Below are 10,528 nucleotides of genomic sequence, written 5' to 3' on the forward strand. Positions count from 1 at the left end.
CGTCACAGATTAAAAGTAAGTAAATTAAATTTATTAATTTTAATGTAATTAATTAATAAAATGATTAAAATATGTACGGAATACTTGTGAAAGTTGTTTTGGTCAAGTATGGAAAAGTAAAGCAATTAATATTAATGATAAAAAGGGTACATCAATTGTTGCTGTTAAAACGCTAAAAGAAAATGCAACTGAACGTGAACGTATTGATTTAGCACAAAAATTAAAAGTCATGAAAACATTAGAGCCACACCCGAATGTTGTTAGATTAATTGGTTGTTGTACTGAACGTGAGCAAATGCTTGTTATTTGGAGTATCTCAGTGGTAAACCACAAAGTTTTTTGCGTGAATCAAAAGAATCAAAACCCAAATAGTGTATTAAATACAATTGATTTATCATATAATTCAATTGAAGATGAAGGTGCAACATCATTATGTGGTTTAATTGCAAAATTAACAACTGGTTGTAATATAAATGGTACAATTATTGGCTATATACCACAAGGTTTAAAAAAATTATCATTAACACATTGTAGTTTAACATCAAAGGGTATATCGCAATTATCACATGTATTTAATTTAAACAGAACAATAACAACATCATTAAATTATTTAAATATCAGTGATAATAATATTAAAGATGATATTAATAATTTATGTAATTATTTACGTCAACCAAATACATTTACATATTTAGATATTGGTGGTGTTAATGCAACACTAGAATTAATATTTAATGCATTACAAAATGGTTGTATTACAAATTTAATACATTTAAGGAGGTTATGCAGAAATTACTCTTTTTTTTTAAAATATAATGAGAATGTTCTGAAATTTCTTACACGAGTAGATTTTTTCATTCTGAATACAACGGTATAATTATTTTCTTATGTTGATCGGTTAAATTTTTTGTAATTAATTATTGAAAATAATATTTAACATTGGCTCTTATGGAGATTTCAACCATTTTTTCCGGATAGAAAAGTCTTGAAAAAATCACACATATACTAGAAACCGAGTTTTATTGGTTGCGCGAAAAATTTTCATATATTGATCGGTCAATTAATGAGAAATTAATTATAAACTTTACAAAAATTAGATGTGGCAACGTATGGCATGTTCAATCACACACACATACCCGCAATCCCATATATTGTATACGGGGCGCAGGCGCTTTTCACTTTATTTTTTTACAGTGTAGCCAGATTTAAGTTTTGTCTGTGACGTCAGAAGCGCCCCGCAACACCCGCAATGAATTTGTGCATAACCTCCTTAAATGTATCACGTAACATATTTATAACTAAAAAACTCAAGAAATACCTCCTAGTTTTGAACAATTTTTACATCAACATATACACTTAAATATTTAAATATATCATATTGTAAATTACCATTAGAGGGATTAAAAATTTATTACTTTGTTTAGCATGTAATAGAATACAAATGAACTTGAGCTTGATATGAGTGGTAATAATTTAGGTTCAATGGGTGCACATATATTAGAATCATGTATACATGGTGTACGTTCTTTATCATCACTTGATATTAGTGAGAGTAATATGGTTGTTGATATTGGAAAAGTTATAACAGCTATTGGTGAAAATAAATCAATAAAACATTTATAGGTATGTGAGTAAAAATTTACTTGGTATGAAAAGTAAAAATATAACAATTATTATGGATTCATTCTTTTCCTTAGCTTTATCTTTAAGCTTTTTTACGTTTAAATGAAAAAAGATTATTTGAGATAGGAAAGTCCTATTTCAAAGTTAACTACAGTTACATGAAATTTTGGTACCGGTGATTTTTGTATCAAGAGACTCGATAGAGTCTTACCTCAATTTTTAAAACGCGAGTGAGCTTACCGGGTATAAGTATTTTAAGTCGGTGGTTCGTGACGTCATCATTTTTATTTGTGTAATATCTTTTTAATTATTTGTTTAAAAACAACTAAAATAGTTTCATAGTTTCGATGCCTCTTTCCAATGAGCGTACCCTCGATTTTTTCCATCAAATAATAAAAAGATATAAGACAGGAAAACCAAAAACAAAATCTTATTAAAAATAAATTTCCAAGCTGAGGTGTCCTCGTTTCTTCGGTTACTTCGCGCCATACCATAAGTATATTATACGGAAACTTTTAGTGCCCTCTGTACCAAACACGGCGTCTGGCGGTCTGGTTATAAATATTATTAATGTTTGTTAAAATAAAAATCAGTTTGTTCATACTGCTGTCGTACTTTTCTTTTCTCTGTGTCACTTTATTTATTATAACAAACATTAATCAATCAAAAAAAGTGATAGATTACAGTAAGTATATGATTAATTTTATAAATATAGTTCAATCAAAGTATGAGACGTGTAGTAAAATTGCATTTGTTGTTATTATTTAATTTTAATTATACAATTGGAATTGAGTTTTTTTTATATTCCAAAAATGTGTCAATATTCGTTATATTTATTAATAAGTTTAGTATTAAGTGGAAACTAATTGATTTATTTTTAATATATGTAACAGGTATTTAGTAAGATGGGATATTGTGCTGTACCAGGATGTAAAAATAGCACAAGGTATCATGTAAAAATGAATATGCTTAAAGAGGATAAAAGTAGACAAGCACAATGGGTACAAAATGCTGGTCTAGATATTACAAAACTCAATGAGCAATCGTTTATCTGTGAGGTAAAAATATTATAATTAATTATTAAAGTTAATAATTTTTCAAAGCTTATTATATATGATATTAATTACTGTCGTGAATATATGTGGCTTAATATGTTAATTTCTAATTTTGTATCCTAACATAAGTTGATCTTATTATGATAAATAAAGTTTATGTCATGTAAATGTTTTGTGTTTTGTTAAATTTAAAAATGCACATGTCACTATGGAATAATATTTTGTTTCAGAAAAATAAAGTATACAAGGAACCACCTCCAGAAGTTGCATTACTGTTGGATAAAAGTATGAGATATTTGAAGAATAAATCAAAAAGCACAGGAAAAAAAACCTCTAGCTTCACATAAATTAACTGGCAAATTATAGTTGTACATATAAACTATATGTATATAATATAAGAGTATATAGGTATATTTATATTAGTTAAACTCAAATACATTTTTATAAATATAATTTTAATATAAATAAAATGAAACTATTAATATAGCTGTATTTATTCGAATTATTTATTGAATTATTAAATAAATAATTCAATAATTATTTTAATAATAATTTAATAAAAAAATATGAATTATTATTTATGTCAAAATTTAACGATTGTCTTGTTTTCGAATATTGATTTAATTCGGTGGCGAATTAAAAAATTAAAAAATTTGTAGAGTTTGGCAGACTTTGGAAAAATTAAAATTAAAATGGTTTCAGGTGAAGAACAAAAGTTTTTCAAATGGATGTTTGTTTTGTTAAAAATTTTAAAATCAACTTTTGCTTTGTTTGTTGAGTTCCGTCAAATGAACAAATTTTTAGCCGTACCACCGCATCAAGATTGCTTTTTCTGAATAAAATTTTTTGGCTAAGTCCATTTTTTATCCATGCTTCACTCCACCATTTTGAATTTTTTACCAAATTTTTTTTTTTTTTCGTGTTTGTCTTCCTAAACGCTACAACTTTCCCAAATATCATTTTCAAATCAAAGCCATTTTTTTTTTGTGGAAAATCCATCAACAGATAAAATAGGGCCGAAAAACAGTGAGTTTATCGAAAAATTTTTCAAAAAAAGTGTTATGATGTAAGAAACATTTTGGTGCAAGAAAGTATCCATTCAAAAAAACTATGTTTATACCTGAATCTCCACCATTTTGAATTTTTTGAATTTTTTTTTTCTAGGTCCCCCTCCAAACCCTACAACTTACTTGAATCATTTTTTAATTTAAGCTATATTTTTCAAGAAAAATCCATTATCCAATTAAAATGGGACAGTCTGTATATTTACTTGATTTATACATATATATATTAAATTAATTTCTTTCCTTTTAAACTGTTTAAAACTCCCTCTTCTCCCCACTTCATACAAAAAGCAGGAAATGGCGGATCAATCAAAAACTAGACGGCTATTGGCACCACTCTGCTTATACTCACTCTACTAAAGTAGAGATCTACGCGCCACCTAACCACGACGGGCAGACCTTAACAACCCAATTAGGCCCGCCATAAACCTCAGTGTGAACTACACCATCACATGCATACCAACAAAAGATCTATAAATTCTGAACGTAACCAATTTTATGAATCTAGTTTGAAATATACTTTAAAATTAATACAACTATAAGTTACAAAATAAATATATTCCATTGTATCAAAAAAAATTCAAACTATTTTATCTATGTATTGTTTTTATAAAATATAATCGAAAACTGATTTTAAGTAATACGACCAATCAACGACTACCTAAATACTCCACACGGTATTCAAAATAATTAACATGTGCAGACCAAGTTAGCTGATTTTATTTGCTAATAAAATCTAGCTAAATTTTATCTTTAAAATAAATCAAACATGCGCAAAAATTAATTAACTAAATATTTTATAATTAATGGAAAGCACGGAATCTGACGGGTCGATCAACCCGGAATCTAGTTAGAAAAATTAAGAAACTAAAGAATTAGTCCGTGAAACAAGTGTGACACAGCGACAAGGGCCTTTCTTAATAAGAGGCCACACGCCCGAAAATATGGCAGTCGAGTCCAGGTCTGTTCATTCATCACAGTCGAACCAGTTAATTGGAACTAATCGAACTACTGACCCACAGTTACGATCGATTAGCATCCAATAATTGCTCTTCGAATAAAACTCATTTAATTGACTTAGCCATCTCTGCACAAGCACTTAAGATTTTCTAAGTCTCTTTTTCATTTTTCATCAATATAAAGTATAAAATCAATCTCATTTTTATATAAAACTCAAGAATATTGAAGTCATTTTCTTTAAGTAAACCACTACATTTTTAACATCAATCATACATACAACAATTCAACTTAAATCACGACATCAATGTACCTGAAGCACTAAGTATTACGAAGGAAGTCCTGATCGCACAGTCAGAGTCCGCTTTCCACGTTTTGGTCAAATAAAGTTGAATCTGATTGTAATACGTTTTTTCTTCATACAAATGTAAATAATTACCGAATTTATTATTTAAGTGCCGTAATTATAATTTTCAAAAATTATAAAGTACTTAATCTATTTTATTAACGTAAATTCATCGCGAGTTTCTTAAAAGGTAGTCTTGGTCAAATTCGTAATTAAAATCGGTAACACTATTGGCACTCAATACGGGGGAATTTACGGGGACATTTATACAGGTTACGAGAAAATTTACGGTAAATATAGCCACCGTTGTATGTGTAGGACTGATTACATTGTGTGTGAAACCCGTAAATGTCCCGTATTTCCCGTAAATTTCCCCGTATGAGTGCCAATAACGATTTCGAATTAAAATATAATTATACTCGTCAAGATTTACAATGTCTTTTGAATATAATCCATATAATTTACGAATTAAAATCAAAGTTGTGTCTCAGTTTAATCATTTACACATATTTACAGTTTGATCCACTATTTTTCCTATTCCTATCACCTCAAAATTATCCCTTGATTTTAATCCCGCTTATTACTATTAATTGTGCAGGGCAAAACTAAAACTTGAAAATAAAAAGAAGGTAAATTGTGTAAAATTATTATCGTCATCCACGTTAATTACCCAATTTTTTACAATATTTTGTCTATACCCAAAAGTGTGGTTCTGGTATATTCTTAAGAAATATATTTCGCGTATATCGAAGATATATATTTCTTCGTGGGGGGCTTGATTATATACTATATATCAGATTATCACTATATGAATATGTAACTTTGATAATTGATTTTTTTTTCAAATGAACGAGAACTTAGGTTGATAGAACATGCATTATTATTTCATTTACTTATAAAAAAATATCTTGGCCTAAAGTTAACACATTCTCCGCCATCAGACCAACTTAATTGAAATCAGTTGATGAAATATCTAGACTTGGTGAACGTGGTAAACGTCATTAGGTTAGAAAAACAAATCTTGTTGATTCACTTCTACTGATGTCAATTTTGATCGAAAACATTCGATCTTACACTAGCAACATGCATTACTGATAGTGTTATGAAAAATTATTTACTGATAAACATTATTTTTGTTACAAGGAATCTTGTAAACATAAAGTGACTTATATATCTATATATATTGACAACGTTGTTGTTAATTTTAATTCATTTTATAATAATGATAACAGATTTCAATTGGTGAAATAAAAGTCAAGTGTTGGTAGATCCTTGGTCAGGTGATAAGCTCCGAGTGGTCATTTGAGACGTCGTAACCTGAGTTTCAGCCAAAAAAAAAAAATCGTTTCGAAAAATTTAAAACTTTAAACCAGCCATAAATATGGATATGCATATGAAAGATATTATTACAAAATTAGTTTTATAACTTTTTATAAAAATTATTATCCTATGAAAGGAACCAGTAGTCTTCCAGTCATCAGTATATTTTTATTCATGTTTATACTCTGAAGAAAAAAGAAAAAAAATTAAGCGGAAAAAGAATATCCAAAAATTACAAATGTAACCTGTCTTACCTGTGTGCCTCACTGTTCAGTGAAAGTATACATTTTATTTCTAATACCAGCCGCTAGAGATCAGGCTTATTTCATCTTTCTTACAGCTTATTCCGGCCATTAGCTCACCGTCTAATAGAGTATACTCTATAGAATATGGTAAATACAGTCAATGTTCATTATAAAACAAAAAACAACTGTGGTTCTGTGATAGTACAACTGTATATAGCTCAACTGTATTTTCCTGGAAAGGTCATCACGGTGAATTCATATAAATAATAATACTAAACAAGAGAAGATCCTCATAAAATATTTATTATCAAAAGTCAGGCAAACCTTTTCAATATTTTGTAGTGAAGCTAACAAATATGAGTTTCTGTTCAAGACAAAATCAATCTTCAACCGGCCATCAATGTCGATTGGTAAAACGTTATCAAAGTTCGTTACCAAGACTCCCTCCTACTTCAAAATTTTTTATCCGACTCATGTGGTCATTTCAAAAACTAATCTGATCATCACCCGTACACCAGATTCCATTTTCGAGTCAAACTGCTTCGTTTTTGGAAAAAAAACAACATGGTAACTCGAATATTTGGTGGATCGTTCATCCCTGCAGTAATTTTAGATTGTTTTGGGACAATTTGATGATTATGACTCTCTATTTTTTTTTCATGGGAGTTCCATATCTAATAGCGTTTTTTCCATTTTATGACGCTAAAACTAACCACTGTTTCCAGTATATCTATTTAGCTCATTTTATATGTATTTTTGATATCTTAATGAGTTTTGTAACCGGATATATCTCACAAGGAGGATTTGCGATCATTCTTTCCCCTCGATACATTGCCAGGTTTGATAACCGTAATATACGAAGCTAATAATGATGTTATTAATCTATTGTGATTTTTTCTGTAGACATTACACCCAACAATACTTTGTATTAGATGTAATAACATCTGTCCCCTATTCATGGTTCTTATATGGTGATGGGACTCCATTGAACTCTGAAGTGAATTTTTTAGCTGTAATAGCAGAATTCGTTCCTCTGCTTAAAGTTTTCAAAATTTCAACATTACGTTATTATATCAAAGAATCATGCAGTGTGAGTTTTAAAGTTTAAGTTATCTCAACTTCAAGTACATTTTCATAGCAATAAAAAAGTAATACAAATTTAAGTTCTGTAGATTGAACGACGTAGCGAAAGTTGTAATCTGGTATATTAGTCTGACGATTTTGATATTACATTGGAGCGCATGTATAACCTGGTCTTTTCCTTATCTGGTTGTTTATGCAACTCAAAGGGGAATCAATCACTCCGATGCATTTATTCTTCAAAATGAAGATTATAAAGAAAAGTTTGGTTTTACTTATTTAACTAGCCTTCACATGGGAGTAACACATTTAGTTGGTTCAAGTTTCACTGAGTTGAAGAAAACTTCAATGTTTGACAAACTTATTCGATGTATAATTCTCATGTCTGGTACTGGCTATACTGTCTACTTAATTGGTAACTCATTATTATCGGACAATAAACTACAAACTGAAATTCTATAAGAGCACGAAATAATATTTCATATTAGTTGTTTTTTTTCAGCTTGTCGAGACTTTGGCTGCTTATAACCTTAATTATCAGGAAGTTAATGAAACAATAAGATATTATATTAAAACAACAGATTCGTGTATTATTATTCGTAATCGATTATTTGAGCACTATAAATACCACTTTCGAGGAAATTATATAAAAGAAAATACAATAATTAGCATCCTTCCGTTCTATGTAAAAGAAGACATCATTAATTTTGGCTGTAGAGATTTTTACGACAAATTATTGGCTGCTCACAATATACCGAATTATTTGTTGATGAATATTGTGAATATTATCGAAAAAGTTATTTATTATCGAGATGACGTCATTGATGGATATGGGTTTGCAGTAAATTGTATGTATTTTATAAGAAAAGGTACGGCTGCAGTAGTAAGATGTGGTGGAATGGAAATTGACCACTTGAAAGAAGGCGATAGTTTTGGAGGAAACGTTTTTTTTTATTTGAGCCGAAAGGCTATGTTTATCGTTGCGAAAGAGACTTGTGAAATCCTTCTTCTCCATTTTACGTATTTTGATCGATGCGTTCATTCTCATATAGAACTGAAAAAAATTGTTTTGGAAAATTTTGAGAGAAGACTAGATAAGCAAATGATTATAAGTCAGAATTATTTCGACAAGGGATTGAACTATCAACAGGAAATGATTGTACAGAAAACTCTGCTGAAAACTCAAACGCCACAATGTAGACAACGTGAATATCAACTGCACGGAGAGAATTTTTCATTTTTTTTTGATAAAAAACCATAGCAAATTTTACAATGGTGCATAGCAGAGCTGCGCCATCTATGCGTTTGATAATATTTTCATATGGGCCATAGCAAAATTCCTTGTGTGGGCGTGGCTAGTGGCGTTCAAAACAAATGTGATGTACCATAGTAATTTTCGACAAGGTCAAAACAACATTTACATGATACAACGGGATTTATAAACTAAAGATCAACGTAAAATTCGCGCGTAGTAAATTAAAAATTAAAATAGTATACTGTAAAATTTAAAATTTGTGTAGGCAAATTTTAAAAAGTTACAATTTAAAATTTACAAAATAGAAAAAAAAAAAAAACTCCCACTACCCACTTACACTCCCACCTTATAATAATCAATTGAAAAACATATGAATGATTTATTCAAATAAAAAAGAATAATTGCAATACACAATGATAATGTTTTTTTTTATTTATTTAATTACAATAACATTATATTAAATTTTAATACATACTTTGTTACACTTAAATATAGAATACATTTTATTTATGTTTATTTATTTATTTTGATTTATATTTATATTTTATTTATATAAGTTGAAAGGTTACAATGAAATTGTGGATTATACATCCATGTTTTAGGAATGTAATAAATATTTTGGGGTGTTAAAACCTGAGAAGTAATGATTGTTGTACGTAAATGAATTTTTGGAGCTAAAACAAAATCTGGTTCAGTGTCGTTTGCATCAACTACTTTATAGGCATTAAAGTGTGAACAATAATAAACTGATTTTAATTTGTTAGTTAATAAAATTATTTCATCATTATGTTGTACTAAAATATCGGCAACTCTATGGAAAATTGGATTAGACTCTGACGGTATCATTATAATAGTATCACGTTGAATCACGAGGCTATCTCTTTTTATCCAGTTTAAACAATATTTTATTTTTTTTTCATTTACTAAACCAAGAAAAAAAGGAGAAATATTTTTTAAATTTTCATTTTTTTTCGAGTCTATAATCAATGAAGTTGATGGTTCTTTTTCCATGAAATAATAATTAAGTTTCAGTTGGTGTCTTAACGCAATTGTAAAACAAATATTGATTCTGTTGATAGCTGAATTCGCGACAAGTTTACCCTCATGATGCTTGCTTTCAAATCTCATTGAACAAAAGTTCCAAAAGGGCCCGAATTAATTCATTATCCGTGGATGATGTATCATAAAGTGGTGCTTTGGTTTGGTGGTATTCGGAAAAAGTTTATTTCGCAATGAGAAGTAATCTTGTATTTCAACTTCTAATATTAAATGTGTATTTTTTGGTATAACTGTACTACTGATAATAGATATAATCTTTTTGAGAATAAGATATAAATTCCAATAATCATTTTTATAAATTTTTATTTTAAATATCAGTTTCGTCCACTTCATTGTGAATCGATAAATTATTTATTATTGGCTTATATGCAACACGTAAAATTCTGGTACAACAAACTCATTATTTTGTTAATCTAATAAATTCATCTTCATTTTCAATCCAATTTTTTATTTGACGCGCCACTTGCAGTGCGTATACTGTTTCTCGCTGCAGCCCATGGTGAATGCAGGTTGTTGGCGAAGGT

Source organism: Aphidius gifuensis, linkage group LG2 (genome assembly GCF_014905175.1).
Source record: "Aphidius gifuensis isolate YNYX2018 linkage group LG2, ASM1490517v1, whole genome shotgun sequence".
NCBI lineage: Eukaryota > Metazoa > Arthropoda > Insecta > Hymenoptera > Braconidae > Aphidius > Aphidius gifuensis.